A 17,535-nucleotide genomic window follows, 5' to 3' on the forward strand; every position below is an offset into this window, starting at 1 on the left:
TTTTGTCAGTATGTATGTCCCAGTTTTATGTTGTGGCCAAGCACTCAAACACAGAGATACAATTGCAGTTAATTTAAATATAGCCTGTAAATTAAATGTTAGGTGAAGCCAGTATTCCTTTTCGATTTGCATGGATATGCTTTCAAGGTTGTTATGTTCCCAGTGAAGCTTTCACCTGTGGGTTTTTATTAGTTTTTTTCTATTCAAATGAGGGACAAAGTAGGCTTCTTACTAGATATATCTATGTTCGGCATTTCTATTCAAAATCCTGTGATTTGTGTATTTTCTGTTCTCTAAAAAAGTCTGCTTTAGCTTTCTTTGCGCTGTATTCTGTAAGAGCGCTTTTAGTCCTTCGTGTTACACGTATTCAGTGTGTACCAGTTTGTATAGCTTCTGTGAGAAATCTTGAAGTTCATTTATCTCTTTTGGATGCAGATGAAAAGATTTAACTAAAATAATAGGTTTCGGTTGTGAAGTTACTGTGGTTGAGAAAGCTATGTGCCCCTTTAAAAGTATTAGCATAAAGATAGCACATTTGTTTATTATGTTTCAAAATCAGCTTCTAGTATCTCTGCCACAGGTAACAATTGACTTTTCAGGCTTCAAGTTAATAGCCTTGTCTCTTGCTTGTAGAGATCAATATTAGTATTAATTAATCACCATTATCAGCCCTAGGATCTGGTTCTATTTGTTGTTACATCAGCAAAATATCAATATAGAAAGTGGACTCTCTGATCGTCATGGCAACTTCATCTCTTGGGTCAAAGAAAGTTTATCTTATCTGTGCATGGAGAGTGGCAAACTGTTTAGGGATCTAGTTTGAACTCTAAGAACATTGATTTAGTTTTTGTTTGTGAATAGAGGCTGAATTCCAATCACAAGGGATAGGTAAGATTTAAATATTAATGCCCACAGGCTTGTCTGAGAGGGTGTCATTACCATTACTGTCGGATTGTCTTTTTGAGATGACACAATGGTAGAGGAGAATTGTGTAGTCAAGGCTATTTACAGTTTAGTAATTTGTGCATTGGACAAATGGGATTTTAAGTGAAAGTATGGAAATTCTATAGCATGTATGCTATATTACTTCTCCCAATCAATGTATGGTTAGGGTTTCTTCCACTTAGTAACTGTAGAAGTAGCACGGAAATATAGATTATGCATTGGTAGAAGGAACAGATTTTATTATGCATTCTCCCTTTGGAGATTTTTTAAGAAAGTGTTTGAGAAGTGTAGAGAAAGAATATTCATATTTCACTCACTCTGTAATTAATGGCAAATAGCCATCATGGAAAATCTGAATGCTACAGTCTGGTTAGTTTTTTTTTTTTTTTTTTTGTGTTTTATAAGTTGATACAATTATCTCATGTGTTTGTGATAATAGAATATTGATAATGCTATTTTATCATGTCAAAGATCCCTTTTTTTTATATTAAGTGCTTCTTAAAAGTTCTCATCTTAGACAATGGACCAGAGATTTTTCTGTTATGTATACACAAAGTATGGTCAAATCTCACTCGGAGGGATTTAAAGACTTAATGATTGCAAGCCCAAGGATTACTTTGAGACAAAGTGCGCTTTCTTGACCCAGTTGTTTGTAAGTGTATGTGTGTATTTATTTGTCTGATAGTTCCTTAGGACATGCTTTATTGGAGATGAAATACAGATCAAGATGTATATAGATTAAGAGTATCAATATTTTTGCCTTCTAGATAATATTTATTTATTCTTTTTCATTCCTGGCATGTGAAGTAACAAAAATTCTATGTGTTTTCCTGGTGCAGCTAAATACTGTTTTAGGAAATCCCAAATGCAATAAGATCAATTCAGTACATTTCCAATATTGAAGAAGAGTTCTTATAAAAATTGCGAAATGAACCAACCAACGAAAACTTCAACACTTGCATAAAACTTGCACTGCAGAAGGAATCACTTTTCGGTATTGACATTTCTCATTGATTATTCAGTTTTATCTAATGCTTTGAAAGGGTAGTGCGATCATGAGTTGGTAGCAGATGCAGGCAGTTGTCACAGTAGCCTTTTCTTTTCTGAAAAAGTAATCTAGTTTGATGTAAATGTTATATAAACATCTATGTATTTTAATAGCTCCTGATATTTGTGTAATCATAACATTGAAATTAGTTTGTATAAGTTAAAAAACTTTAATAAACAAAAATGTTCCAATTTCTCTGTTAGAGGTACTGAATAAATTTCATCCTTATTATTTTCCATCTATCTTTTCATTTTCATATCTCATGTTTCCCGTGTTGAGGAAGGGTGTTATGTAACACTGTCACCCTTTGTAAATGCTAGTATTTTTTCATATTTTAAGAACTAGCTAGGAATTGAAAACATGTTTAGTAAGTGTGGTGATACATTTATAGTCAGAGACGTTTATATATTATACAGAGCTAATTGGGTGAAAGCCTTTTTTGTCTCTTCAGTCTTTTTTTTTTTGTATTCATTCTATTTCTTAAAGGTGAGTGTGTAAAGCAAGCTGGAGTGGGACCTTTAACTTTCTTATTTTTTGATTACCAACATATTTTTTAGAAAAACTTTTATAATCAAGGTTTGTTCAATTGCAGTAATTTTACAGTGTGAATATAATTTAGTAACAGAGTATCAAAAATAACAATGCTTTAGTAATTAGTGAGTTACTCTGATATATCTTCATAAGCTCTTCTTATCCATTACTCTTTGCACTCACATAAGTGAATTAGAGTGATGTTGCTTTCTTCTTCCAGAAACTGAAGCTTTCAGACTGTGATTAGCTGATACAATTGCATGTCACATGCTGTTTTTACTGTACTCAGTCCTTTTACCATAGATTCAGTACCGCAGAGGACAGTAAAAATCTTGATTTTTACTCTTTTCCATTTTTCCTCTCCAAATAATAATGATCTGATGCTCACTGCAGTGAAATACTACACCATTTCCCGTGTTACTGGGTGTCTTATCCACCTAATGCTTTTTTGGAAATATATGAGAAACTTACAATATTTAACTTCATTCATAGAAGCTGTCCCGTTGATAATACTTAAAATAAATGTGAAATGTTTATAGGATAGGAGCTTAAAAATACCCACAATCACAAATGGTATATAACAGTTTAAAGCACATAAAATTAGAATGTAGAGTGGAATAGAGACTAAGTTTGAATGAAGTGTTTTCTTTATGTTCAAAGGAATTTCATGATTCGTGTTTTGTCTCCTGTGCTATACATGTTCCTTTTCATATTATCTGAGATGTAAAAGCCAACTACTGTGGCAAAAGTTATATACAAAAATAGAATTAATTTCTAAATATACTTGCCATTACCATTGAAAAGTGATTTTTAATGAGAATAGAATGTATTTTACTGTAAAATAAGAAATTCCTCATAGACTCAAATATGATGAGAGAAGTCTTTCTGTATGTCTATTGTAAAGATTTTCTCTGCTGAAATGGAATAATCTTGAAAATTTTTTTTATGGTGATACATAGAGGTGTTCATTAGGCTGACAAGAAATTCTGTACAGGGTGTTATTATTTTTTACTTTTCTAGTTGTAGCACAAGCCTTAAAGGAGTGGTGTGTTTTACTCATGTAATTGGGATCATCATTAGAAACATAGTATTTAATGCTTGCTTTTATTTTCATTATAGAATGTTTAATATTTATAAGATATTGTGAAAAAAATTGCAAGGACGTTATCAGATCTACTTGAAATTTTGTATTTATTCTATAGATACCTTCACTTTTCATTTTCAAATTCAGACTTTGTATTAGATGGCAATAAAGATCCCTTCTCTGAAGTTTTGAAGAAGTACAGCAAGGATTTTCGTCAAACATTTTATACAGCTTTATGCAAAAAAAAAAATGAACATTCTGTAACTGATGCGTCAAAGTAGGACACAATTGTTAAGCCAATGAAGAGAGTGGTAAAATTATCAAAGCTGAAGTAGTTTTTCTAAAAAAAAATCCCTCAAAAAACCTGTCTCCACTCCCTCCCACCCTCTCATGATACAAAATTCACTAATAAATATGTATGAAAAGGCTTTTGGAAGCAGTAACAGATCATTTTTGGAAGCTTTCAGTCATATTGGTTTGTGAGTATTGTATCTCCTAATTCTACTTCATCCATTTCAGAACAAGTGTGGACATGCAGGAGCTGCATCTGTAGGATGCAGAAGAGAAAATCTGTATGTCCATAGAGGTACTGATTTTTGGGGCAGTTTAAATGTGTCAGTAATCTATATTCACGTGAAAACTACTGAAGTACAATTGAATAGCAGCGCGTATGTGAATAGGATGCAGTACCTCTGAGAGGCCCTTGGCTCCCAGCTTGCTTAAATTAGTAAGGAACTTGCCTAATTTTTTTAATAAAAATGCATATATATTTCTATTTAAACAAACAAACAAACAAAAAAAAAAAAAAAAACAAACCCTGAACTTGCTTGATAGTTGTTCCAAAAATGCATTGTGGTATTTCAGTGAACACTAGGAAACTTAAGAACTGAGAAAAAAATCTCAAATATTTTGACAGTTTATCTGGAAAAAATATTAGCTAGTTGCTAAAAATACAAGCACACTCCTTAACAATGTGCATCTTGGACAAACAGACGCATATTTTGTCATCAAGTTACTTAAGCTTCTGAAGTCAGGGCTACAACTGGGTCAGATGATAAGATGAGCACAACAGAAAAACGAAGAGTGGCTCTGATAAAAACTGATTGATTGATGTCTGGCTTCCCCACCATCACAAGCAGTTGACAGTTAGTTTGGGATCAGATGATTTGGCTTTTGCGATAGAAGATGGGGCCTGGTAGGCAAGTCTGAAGGACAAAAAGGTCAGTTTCTGTACAGTGTCAGGCAGTGCTGGGTTCCCACAAGGTGGGGTGTTGGATTAAGATTTTCTTTAGTTACAAGACTTAACTTTCCATGGTCCATTGAAAGGCCAAGTAATCTGCTCAGTATTAATACAAAAATACAAAAGACTTCAGGTTGTGAGAGAAAGGAATGAAAACAGAAAAAGTACACCTGTTGGACCAGTGAATTAGAGAAAAAGCATTTTTGCTGTTCACTTTCTGTATTTACTTTAAGCATTTAAGCATAGTTTTATAGCATTAAATGATTTATAAAGTCTGTATTTGGAAATGTGGTTTCCACAGTAGATTTTTCACTGCAGCTGCAATGATTTTTATGTTACTTTTTTTTTTTTGGTTTTTTTTGAGAGACTGTAATGAAACATTGTGGATAAATTAATTTGAGTTTGTAAAATATTGTGATTCTGTGACCCGTTATGTAGAGGATAGCACATTGTGCCTTAATTCTACAAGTATATATACTACTATTTTTCACTAGATTAAGAACAATTAGCATTTTATACTTAAATATAATTAAAATAAATTTATATGAAGTGTGGTTTTGTGAACTGGAGGTAATTTATCAATCAATGATCGTATCATGACCACCTGAGTGTTTATGGGGGTTTCTGTGGGTATTTCAGAACACATTTACAATTAGCACTCTCTGTTGTAGTCACAGAAGGAGAGAAAATGTGCAAATGAAAATCAAGACATAAGATCTTTGGAATGAAAAAGATTTTGAAGACGGCCATGAAAACGTGTACAACTGCCACAGAACTGGAATTTGGACAGCTTGGATTTGAATTTAGGTTTTTGGACGGTTTGATACTCTCTAGAAATCCTTTATAATGTATCGCTTTTCTCTGAGTTTTAAGGGTCACATCTCCAAAGGACAGTTGGGTCTCAGCTAATGCTGCTGACTTAATATCAGTAAGATGAATTCTGCAAGGTGCTGTATTGCTGATAGTATAGTTGGAATGCAGTATGAAAGAACCCGTAGTGTAACCTGGAGTGTTACCAGTAATAAGTTATCAGTGCAGGTGAACTGGTGGTCATTTGAACAGTGATTAGTTATATTTCAAGAAAGGTTGTTTTCTTTGTGTCTAATCTCTAGTGAATTGCTTCATTTAAGAAATAATTAAACAAAAGAGGTTTTCCAAGAAATACACAGTTTTATCCTGGCTGTTTTTGTACACCTCTTTTGAGGTATATGTTAAAAACACATTTTAAAACACAGAACTCAAGGCTTAGAGAGTTATTTTGAATGCAGATTTATGACAAGACTGTGGAAATGTTTCAGAGCTTCTCCAGTATTACTTATATTGTGGTGCATCCCTTTGGAGTAAGAGCTGTGTTTTCATTCATTATTATGCTGACATTATTATATCTCTCACGGCATTACTACAAACAGTCTGAATAAGCTGTAGCAGCCTATAATAATTTGAACATAGGGTTTAGATTTTCAGGTATGTTTCTTTGACAAACATGTTGCATCACAGAATAAGTAGTCCTTTTTTGAACATCTTGTACTGGAGTTTTTCAAGATATAATTATCTGCGTAATTAAAATTAAGAGAGCTTTATTAGAGTTTTCTTTAAAATTTAATGCTTGGGTCTGACCAGGATGGTAGCCTGCTTTGTTGGCTCTTTGGGAATTTTGTACCTCTAGGCTGTACAACTGAGACCCATTTAGTTATACAAAGAGGAAAATTTGGGTTGGTAAATCAAAAAAGGGAGAAAAATTAATATTGCCAAAATGATCAAGATCAGCAGTTCTTATAAATGAAGAGTAACAATCAGCTACTTAGACCAGCTACACTGTGTAATTTTATGATTAGTCCTGCAGCTTAGAAAAATCTCATTTTAGTGGGAGTGTGCTTTGGGGATGTTATGACTGGTCTGATCAGTCTGACATTCATTTTGAGGTTCTTTGATTCTTGATTCAGAAGTTTTCAGTGTCAAGGAAGGTCAGCTTAAGGTAGGGCATTATTATGCCATAACTTCTGCCTAAATTTGTTTTTCAATGTCAATTGTCAGTCAAAGCAATGCAAAGCATTGCATTTGAAGCTACGGGCTTTACATTATGAAACAAATGAGAAAAAAAAACATTTGGTGTATTACTCTTGCTATGTGTAAATTCTTTAAAATCTTGAGAGGGATTTGTGCACCAGCAATACCAGTGCAGGAGAAGAATAACACTCATTTTGCACAAATGAACTCATTTTTGAAAATGAAAACCCACTTTTGCATTCACAGAAAAATATTTTGAGAATATGAATGTGGTGCCATCAGGAAAATAATTGCAGTTTTGGCTTGTTTTTTATGTTTAACTTGATATGATTTTATGTTAATGTAGTCCCACATTCTTCCAAAATACTTTACACTGGAGTCCTGAGTTGTATATGGATAAGAATTTTGTTTGCAGGGATGTTACAAAACATAAGAAAATAATGGGTGAAGACTAATCACATTTATTATTAAAATATTGATTTGTTATAAGAAAAATATTTTTAAATGCACTGCAATCAGTTTGCTAGTCTTTATTCATTTCTTTGTGGGCAGATGTTCTTGTTACTAAGAGTACCAAGATGCAGATGGTATTTTTTGGCATCTTTTTCGAGGCTTCATTGTTATGTGTGGTGAACGCTAAACTAATACATGATTCTTCAATAACATTTCATATTTGCAAGAATTTATTTAAATAACTGTCTTTGTGAAAGGTCATGTAAGAAAACAACCCACTCTTAAAAATAATGATCACAACCTAAATAGAAAGTTTTGTGTTTCCGCGTGTATGGAAGTGTTTTGACTAATAATTTGAACCTGAGAATTACTTCAAACAACATATTTTTTAAGAATGTGTTATAATCATCCTTATTTAAATAAAATTATGTATATATGTATTTCAGTGTATGTGAGAATTAATGTATGCGAGAATTAATGTAAATTGAGGCCAAAATTGATGTATAGCAACAATTTAGCCTAAAATATACTTATTTTGTTTCAAGAGAGTGTGGGTATACTGTGGGTCAAGATAATAGTAGTCATAAATAAGTAGCTTCAATTTAGAAGTAATTATTTTTAAATTTTTTGAGTAATCTTGCATGCTGTATCTTAAACCCCTATAAGCAGGCAGCCTCTGGGAAATATTGCCTCTATTTCTGTAATACAAAAATGAAAGCTTATGCTTTAGTTTTCCTAATGTGGTCAGTCCATACTTTTCAATCCATGGGCATTTTTGTTGTTTATTTGTGGGGTTTTTTTTGAAATTCTCAACACCTACAACTCTTGCTGACATCGTTTAAGATGCCCTAACTAGTGCTGTCAGGGGTAGCATCTGAATTCTTAGATTCTTTAATGCCTTTTTCTGTTGATAAGTTATAATGTTCTCCTACTTTTATTGGAAATTTCCCTGTGTGTGTAATATAAATGCATTATATACCTTGGCACGTTCATAAGTGTTAACATAGCAAGTATAGCTCTTGGAAGGTTTTCCTTTCTGTCTTCCAGAAGACCTGCAGAAATATTTAATTTCTGGTTAAAATCTTTCTTGTAGCCAGTTCATGTAGGGGGAGCTACCATAAAACCTCCAAAGTCAAAGAGTTTGCCATGCTTGTCTTATTAAGCTGCTGCTAATGCTGTGGACTTTTGTCCTGGAAATAAAGTTCTGTGTCTTAGGTTTTAATGTCATGCAGTTATGGACACAATAATACACAATTTATTTTCCCTAGGTTGTTATCCTAAGTTTTTAAATTTTTAACTGCTGTGCCAAAACCAGTTTCTCTTTTATTCATATCAGATATTTTACATTCTGAGTGATTTTAAGATGCCAGGCATTTTTGTACAGACTATAACGTGCAAACAAATTTTTCTTAAAGCAGCAAACAAAAATGTCCGCTGCCAAGTCTGGTGGGGTTTTTTGCACCTTAAGGATCATGTATCTTCAATTTATGCCTAAGTGCTTTCTTTATGTAGCTCTCATTTATAATATACCAAAATGTATAACAGTATAACATTACAAAGAAACCAGGCATATTATGCAAAACTGAATTGCATTTATAGAGATCATGAATAATTTTGCTAATAGAAGTAATATAAAACAGGACTGGAAAAGAAGGATTTTGAATTTCTATAAATTACCTTTTTAAGGAAAAGATACAGAGACTGGCAGAGGTAAAGTTTTGCATGGAAGTGAGCGATGTTGTTTTCTCTCAGCCTTTTGAGAAACAAAACATGAGTGAAAACAAAATATATTTATGGGAACTGAGCTATCACGCAACAGTTAGTTTAGCTCTGATTGAATTATTCATAGAACAGTAGTTTGCCCATATGTGAAAATTTGTTTTTATTTTATTGTTTTTAAGCTTTTCACAAAAAGTCATGATTTTTGTGCTTTAGCTTTTAGTTGTTTTCATGTAGCATGTTGAATATTTGCTGTTGTATTCTTGCTTGTTTGTATTAGATTTCAGTATTGTGTGGATGACTTGAAAGCTGTTAAACATGAGAAAAGCCTCAAAAAATTGGTGTGAATTCGATCTCTTTCTAGAAGGGGAAGTATCACGAAGAATGAAGTATTGTTTGTTCATTCATAGGCAAAGAGAAATAAATTACTGAGTCCAGGGAATTTAGGACATCATAATACCTTTTCTCCCCCCTTTCGTTTTCTTGTACTATGTACAGGAACACTGAAAATCTGTAAGGTGCAATTGTTGACGAATTTGTTAGATTATACATTCAAATATATTTTGATACTTCAATTATGTGGTTGGATTTGTATGTAAAATGTGACGAAAAACTGTGGGCACCTCTGATGTATGTTTTGTTGCCTAATTAATTATCTTGTTAGAAACTTCAGGGGAGTGTGTTAAGTGTTCTGCATTTTGTATAAAGTACTACTTTACTAGTGAAGTATATGGAATGAATGTTTGAATTCCATTTTGTGTTACACATTAATGATGCACTGCTTGTTCTCATTGTGAGTTCATGTAATGGCAAGGTGTTATGCCTGTGATAACCTGCATATAGCAGAAAATATGTATTTAGATTATTATGCCATTCTTTTTTTTTTTTTTTTTTTTTTGCATTTTGATTGTCTGAGTGGTTCATCCTTTATATCTGATGGAAGTTACTTATCTGATAATAATTACTTAATCTCTGTTGGAGTAAAACAGTGGTTAGTGAGTAATGGACCCACTTTTGAAATGCAAACTTTGTAACCTTGCTAAAGGAATTATATTTTCTCAGAGTAACAGAAGATACATTCCATAGTCTGTGTACCAAAAATTTCTTAAGAACACATGTATCATGTTTCCATATTTCCTGTGTCCTTTTTGGTGTTAAAAGAAAACTACCAAGCAGCAATGTCAAAGCCATATACCAATGGAGACTCATTTACAGGTTTTTGTTTGTGCTCTTGGCTGGTAATAGAGAGTAACCTGTACAAGTTACAAGTACTGTACCTGTACAACTCTACAAGTTCTGTAAGTAGAACTTGTAGACAGAGTCTGTTGCATTTCAGTATGGGATTTCTTTGTACTTCTGTCATGTACTCTTAAAATTTGGTAAGTATTAGTTTGTTCCTTTGGATTTTTCCTATTTGAAGAGCAATCAGTATCGTTACTCAGTTTTTGGCAAAACTTTTAAATCAGAGGCTGGAAATTATTTATCAGGCAGGTACTGGTAAAGCCTGAAATAGAACCAAGGGCATTTGTGACCTATTTTCATGATGAAGTACAGTTTTTTCTTTACTTTAGTACAAGAGAGCTTGCTACTAATGTTAGAAATTCCTCTGAATAAAAAGGAAGACAGAATCTCTTGTCTTGATCACATGATTCCAATAACAAAAAAACAGGCCAAATAAGAGAACGGTAAATTTGGGAAAAGACACTATTTCTCAGTAATCCCATTTGACCTCCAAAGCACTTTCCAAAGTTGCCAATAAGTAGAAATGAATATAAAATGGGGATCTCAGTGTTCTGCTGGCTACTAGTGAAGGAATAACTACTGTTTCATATTTATACATGTTAGCTTAGGTGAAATGCTTCCCTAAAAATTGAGTCTCAGTGTTTTGTTGGATCTTCTTCATTAGTGGTAAATGGTAAGACATAAATTTGTTTCATTGTCTGCAAGGTAGTTATTATTTTCCTTTTTTAAAAAATATACCCAGAGTGAAAAACAATCCCTTTACAAAATATTAAAGGTAACTTAGCCATTTTCCAAGGGGGGCTTGTTTTGTTTTGTAATTTTTTTTAAGGTTAGCTATATCATCGCTGTCTCATAGCAGCTGGGAAATTGAAACTTTAGAGTCACCATTTCTATAAATCATTTAAGAATGCTTTTCTAAATGAGTAACTAAAATTTTTCAGCAAAAGTGCTGAAGTTATGCTATACTGGAAATGGTGGCAAATTTTCAAGAAATTGAGAATTCTCCTTCATAGTTGTGTTATATATAGCATTCTATGGTTGTGTTGTGTGACCAGTCACTGGAGAATGAGTATAGGAAGAGCAAGTAAACTGAATAGTAAAAGAATTTTTGACCACCCTGTTTATGACTTTGATGGCATTGGGTTTTTGCACTTTTTGCTCGATAGTGCTCTGTGAAAAGATGTGAAGTGTGACTAAGAAGTAAAACCAAACCCACAACATTTATTTTCCTCCTTTCTTGATTTGTGTCCTCATTGAAGGCCTTATCACTGCTATAAATGAATATGAGGACAGTGCAGGGAACTCCTGGAGTGTGTTAAAGATAGATACTCTAAAGATGGAATCAAATCAGCTTACATAGGGATTTCTTAGAACTAAGTTTTATGTCCAGTGCTTAATAATTGATGTATAGAGAAAACAGTAATTTGTTTTTATGTTAGAGATTTAGAAAGCTCTTAAATTGCATCAGTGAACCAAGACATACTTCATCAAAAGAACAGAGATCAAATGACAGTACAGGCAATTTTAAGTTACCAGAAAAGGAGAAAAACAATGAGCAAAAATTCTTTCAAGAGTCACTTGCATGTTGCAGGTGAAAATGGCATAATTAAAATATGGTTAGATGGAAGCAGGTCATAGGTTTCATTGAAATCAAAGTGAATTTTTCAAGTACAATTTCATATTAAATGTTAATTTAATAAATTAGTGGAGATCAGTGATAGGTCAGTCTGGAATGCAAAGGGTTACAATGCTGAACAGTGACCTGAACAGGGAGTTGTTGTGTCTCTGAATCCCAGACATACTTTATTAGGACAATCCAGCTGGTTTTCTATTTCTATCTCCTCATTATCAACACGCTTATGGTATGGCCTCTTCCCCCTCACTTCCAATGCCAAGAATTTGGCAGGGACACCATGTGAGGAGGTCAGAGACTGATTGAGAGGAAAAATGAAGTTCAGACTGCAGCAGAGATGTAGAAAAAGTGAGTCCAGTCGGTGAAGAGCTGAGGTTTTTTCTTTGCTGTGTGGAGACTACCAGCAGAGGTGCCGGTAGTTTTTTTTTTTCCCTTGTGAGCGGTGATTACAGCTCTGTGTGAAATTAAACTACTGACAGGAGGTTTCGTTTCCATCTTACTGAAGATGCTGTAAAATAACAGTCAAGCTCAAGGAATTGCATATGTAAAATCAGTATAAAAATGAACAAAAACTGAATCTTTGCTTTGTTCATAATGTTTTGCATCTTTTGTATATTTTAAGAAGAAAAGCTGAAATTGTACTCATTTTCTTTGGAAAAGGAAAGATTTATAAATAGAAACCTCATAGTGTTACATTTCTTTATGCGTTGGATCGAGCTTTCCCTGCTGAGAGAAATCAACCTCCAGCAAATGTGCAAAGGAAGGAAGTGGGAGGAAAAAGTCTTTCTCACACATTTCTATAGTTTCCATTTAAATGTATATATAAAAAAATTGCTGCCTTATGACACATAGTTTACATCAACAGGTATATCAGTTTAGTATTCATATTGATGAAACCCTTTGCATGATTTGTATTGCTTAAACAGAAAATAAATTTGATGTACCTTTTTGTGTCCAAAACCATGGATCAAAGCAGATGGAGAAAATATAGAAAGATTTTCTATAGTAGATCAGTTTCAGTTAGTAACAGACTGAGTTGTATGTCTTCAAGACAATATGCAGTGCTTCATTTCAGTGTGATATGAATTATTTCAGAATTGATCTGTGGTAATGCTGTACTAAAAATATTTTTGATTTTTATTGTTTTCCTGCAGTTCCCCTTTAAATTAATGGAAAAATGTCTGAATAGAAAAGTGAGTTAATTTCTTGAGTGTACAGGGAGATACTGATTTTGTAGTTCTTACATTCCTATAATTTCTATTGAAACAGATAGAGATTGTGTGCAAAAGGAGTGGTAGGATTTAGTGTTTGTCAGATATTTGATTTCTGGTTTTTTTTGCTCAGCTATTGTATACTTACTATGAACTGATGTTAGTGGTGGTGTCTGCATTGATGCTGTGGGGCTAGTGCTGGTGTTTGATCATGTGTTGCAGTTTCCAACTCTAAGACCAAATGATTTCTCAGTATCAGTGTTCAAATCTCAATTTACTTCTGTGACATGAACCATGTGGTTTAGGGTGATGTGACCCTTAAAAGATGTCCATAGAAGATGTTAAGTGTGTTAAAAGAAGAATGCAACATTCCTAGAAGACCTTGATGCTTAGAAGTTCTAAATTTCTTGTAAAACTAGAGTGGAAGAATATTGTCCTGACTAGCATACTGTCCTGAATTTCTTAAACTTGTTAGTGGTGGTGGTGTTTTTAGTACAAGGAAAAACCTAGCCCTGAAAGGAAGCAAAAAGCATGACTTAGCAGTGGAGACTTGTGGGATATAGGGTGGGAGGGGATGAGGGAATGAGAGAGAGAAAGAAGACTTATTTTGCTGAAAGGATGAAGGAAAAGTAACAAAATTACTCTCACTGGTAAATTCAGGTACCTCCTTAATTGAACAACATGAGCACACAAGCGGGGTGCAGATAGTAGACAAAGGAAAAAGAAAGGAATTCACTCTGGGCTGGGATTAGAACCTGGAGCTTTCCATTTGGGAAGAATAATTTACATTAAAGAGCCTGTTCTCCTAAAGGAAGGAAGAGCAGTGTAGTTGAGTTATGCCAGTAAAAATATATATTTCTGTATTCATTTGTAATTTTTAAAGTACTATTTATACTTTTATTTTTATACTATTCACAGTAAACTCCTGACACTTCTGCCCCCTCATAACAGACACCTAACAATGAAGCAGCTTCAATTAAGAAGCAGAACATCAGCCTCTGGCATCTTACTCTGTTGTTCCATCTTTTTTGCTAGGGAGAATTCATTTGTTTCTTAATTAAGAAAAACACCAATAGCATGAAAAATCTGCTTATGGTACCTGAATGGTAATTAGGTGAAAGGTAAAAAAGAAACACACACATACATTCCAGTAGCAGCCAAAATGAACTTGAGCTGATAAAAATGAACTAAACTACCCTTGCATAAATCGAGGCTGAGAGAAGTGTACAGTCATTATGGCTAAGACAATATGCAAACTATCTTCAAAGAAATCAAATTGCTAGAGTGTTTTCATTTGCATGTATTAACTATTAACATAATGAGGAGAAGTGACATTGGACCCGGATTGTGTGTCTGCTTGGATTGATAACTCTACCGCATCTGCAAACAGGCGCCCAAAAATCAGACTAGTAGTCAGATCAGTGTTGAACTCTGAAGTGTGTATGGGTTTTTGGGGGCTTTTTTTGTTGTTTGTTTGTTGATTTGGTTTCATTTGTTGGTGTTTTTGTTTCTTTTTTTTTTTTTTTTTGTTTCTTTTTTTAGTGAGTGTTGTGGATTTTTTTTTTAGTCTCTGGAACCCAGAACAACACGCTGGGATGTGGACCACAATCAATTTATTTTCTGTCTTTTTTAATGTGATCCTTCTGCTACAAGCACTTCATACTTTGAAGGTAGATACTGGGTTTGAATTTTTTTTCCATTTTATGTATTCCCACTTATATGGAAGAATGACTGGTTACTGCATGTTAGTTTGAACTTACTGAGTGTTTGTGTAATTATTTAGTGATTTTTTTTTTGTCTTTCAACACTGTTCTTATATATTAAAATGTCCTACTTAAGCTGTCAGTTACTGTGCTTCTGAAGGTAGGGAAAGCTTAGAGAACTCAGACTTTGGAGAAGTCAGTTACATTCTATTTTATGTGATTACTTAGAACAATAGCAGGCAATGTTTGTGATTGCAATTGTTACCTGCTTACATATTGGGAATAGATTTAAGTTGTTGATCAACATAGTATATAAGAACTTAGATAAATGTAGCGATTTCTTTTGTTAGAAGGAAAAATAGAAATAATTACAAAACATGAAGTTTTTTTCCTAAATTAATTATAAAAGTAAGAAACTTATAAACTAAATGCAATTTTTGTCATGATTTTCTTTGCCTTAAATCTTTCTAAAGTGAGGTTACTTGTTCATACTTACAGATCAAAATTTCTAAAAGAATGTAGTTTTGGAAGAAGGTGAAGTGGGATGGGAAGCAGCCTCATGTGTTCTTATAAACTCAGAATCTATGTCATTTGCATAATCTAGGAAGAAATTATAATTTTTATGTTGTATTTGTGTATTGGTGTGATTGATATAATTTCATATTCTTGTTCTTGAAGATTGTGACAAAATAGTAAGTACTTTTGCATTGCTAGAAGGAGAAAATAAAATTTTGTCTGTGAATGTAAACCCATCTTCCAAGACAGGAGGAATTCCCATGTGGTTGTTTGAGTGCTGGATGCCTCTCTTTGTTCACATAGCCCAGGAGTCATACTCCAGTCTGAGAGGTGAATTATGTGAAAACTTCTGTTTCTGAAAAGAAAATTCTTAAGACAGCCTGTCTCTGTGAGTAAAGGTATGGGGAGTATCTGTCTAATGAAGTAGTGGTTTACGTGTATAAACTTGGCAGCATTAGCAACAGACACTGATCTATAATAAAGGTATTATGATAACACAAACTTTTTGAAGTTAGTAGTACCTCAGGAAGCATGTGTAACCCAAATAATTTTACTTTTTTGTTAATGTGCTCGAATGCTCAATGTTTTCCAGGGGTATTGCAAAACTGAAGAATTCTGATCAAAATTTTTTATTTTAGATGGCTAAGTTTTTATTTTTACTTTGTAACTAAGATGTATGATCAAGGAAGAAACACTGAAAGCAAGTAATTTCTTTTTGGCAATTTGTGAAACTTAGAATAGGATACCCCCACAGCTCATGTGAGGCATATTCTAGTCTTTCAGCCTCAAGTCTGAGAATTAATATATTACTACTCATACTGCAGCCTGTTACTCCTTTTGTCCTTGAAAGATAGGTATAGGAAAATCTCTACAATGTAGGAGTAGATGTGAAAATGCAAGAATTTGTTGGGTACAAATCTCTTGTAGTGGCCTTTTCCAGGTTTCTGTAGAGTAGTAGAATTTGTGAAGGATAATGTGAATTTCAGATTATCTCTACCCATCCTATTTAAATTTCCATTTAATGCTGCCTTAAAATTCATCATGCTGGATTTTACAGAGACTACCCCAAAATTATGGATCATGTTAAAAAAAAAAAGCCAAACCATCATATTAAAAAAAAAACAAACAAAACAAACCAAACAAATGAAAAATAAAAACATACAAAAAATATGAACATATAAAAATAAAAAGTGTAGCTATATTTTATTTGATATCAGTATGCTTTTATTTGCTGAAGATCTTACTTGAGGGCTTTTGCTTTCTTCTGTAGCAAAGATCATCACTTTCCAAACATGTCAGTAGTTTGTGCTATGTTGTTACATTCTGTTGGGTACCTAATAATAATAATAGGAATGAGGCATTGATATAAATATCAGGATGCAGATAAGAATTAGCTATTTTAGGTACGAGACTATGACATGACTGCCTTTCAGTTTTTAAATAAAAGTAGAATTTTAAGTATTGTGATGTATGTAAGGAATCTATCTTTTCTCTGTATCCATCTCAGGCATAAAAGTCAGATGAAAAATGTTATTTAAAATAATTGAAGAGTTAGGTGTTTCAGGATAAAAAAAGTTTACTGAACTTTCTACTTGTAAAGCTTGAATATATTTAATAATTCTAACTAACATTAAATTTTTCTCAAATATTCGAATTCTCATTTCCATGAAGTCCCACAGGGAAACATCTTCTCATGAATTTCCATAGCATAAGGAGTAAGTGTTCATCCTTGTGTAGAGTAATTTTATCTCCCATTTTTCCAATCAAGAAATTAGACATGTCAGAAATAGTATGTATGTATGTGTGTGTTCCTACATGAAGGATTAATAGGAGGATTCCAGAGAGCCTACTCTGAAGAAACTAAGAGAAGTTTTATGGTTTTTTTTAATGTCTTAATTGCATTTTGAGATTGATTTGGGGGGCAATTTTCACCCTTTTTTCCCTTCTACTACAGCATCTTGAGTAATTTTGTTTCTTAGTCAGTAGACATGCCCTAATTTGAAGGCTTCATTTTAGTTGAGGAGTAGAATTGTATGTGGAATTGTTTATCAGTGCATTTTTGGATATGATACAGTGAGTTCAATGACCTGGCTTTAAGAAAAAAGGTATTTAAGGCTTACTCATTCCTTAGTGCTGTACTAGTGTCTTAGACAGGATTGATACACCAGAAATGCTGTCTGAAAGAGCAGATCCACAGAACCCA

At 33.3% G+C, this 17,535-nt stretch overlaps 1 protein-coding gene across 3 annotated transcripts in view; it reads left to right on the plus strand.

Moving 5' to 3' along the window:
- Positions 1–17,535, plus strand: part of ZFPM2 (zinc finger protein, FOG family member 2) — a 308,676-nt gene that overhangs the window by 6,229 nt on the left and 284,912 nt on the right. The window lies entirely within an intron of this gene.

The sequence above is a fragment of the Motacilla alba genome, chromosome 2 (assembly GCF_015832195.1).
Source record: "Motacilla alba alba isolate MOTALB_02 chromosome 2, Motacilla_alba_V1.0_pri, whole genome shotgun sequence".
In the NCBI taxonomy this organism is placed as follows: Eukaryota; Metazoa; Chordata; class Aves; order Passeriformes; family Motacillidae; genus Motacilla; species Motacilla alba.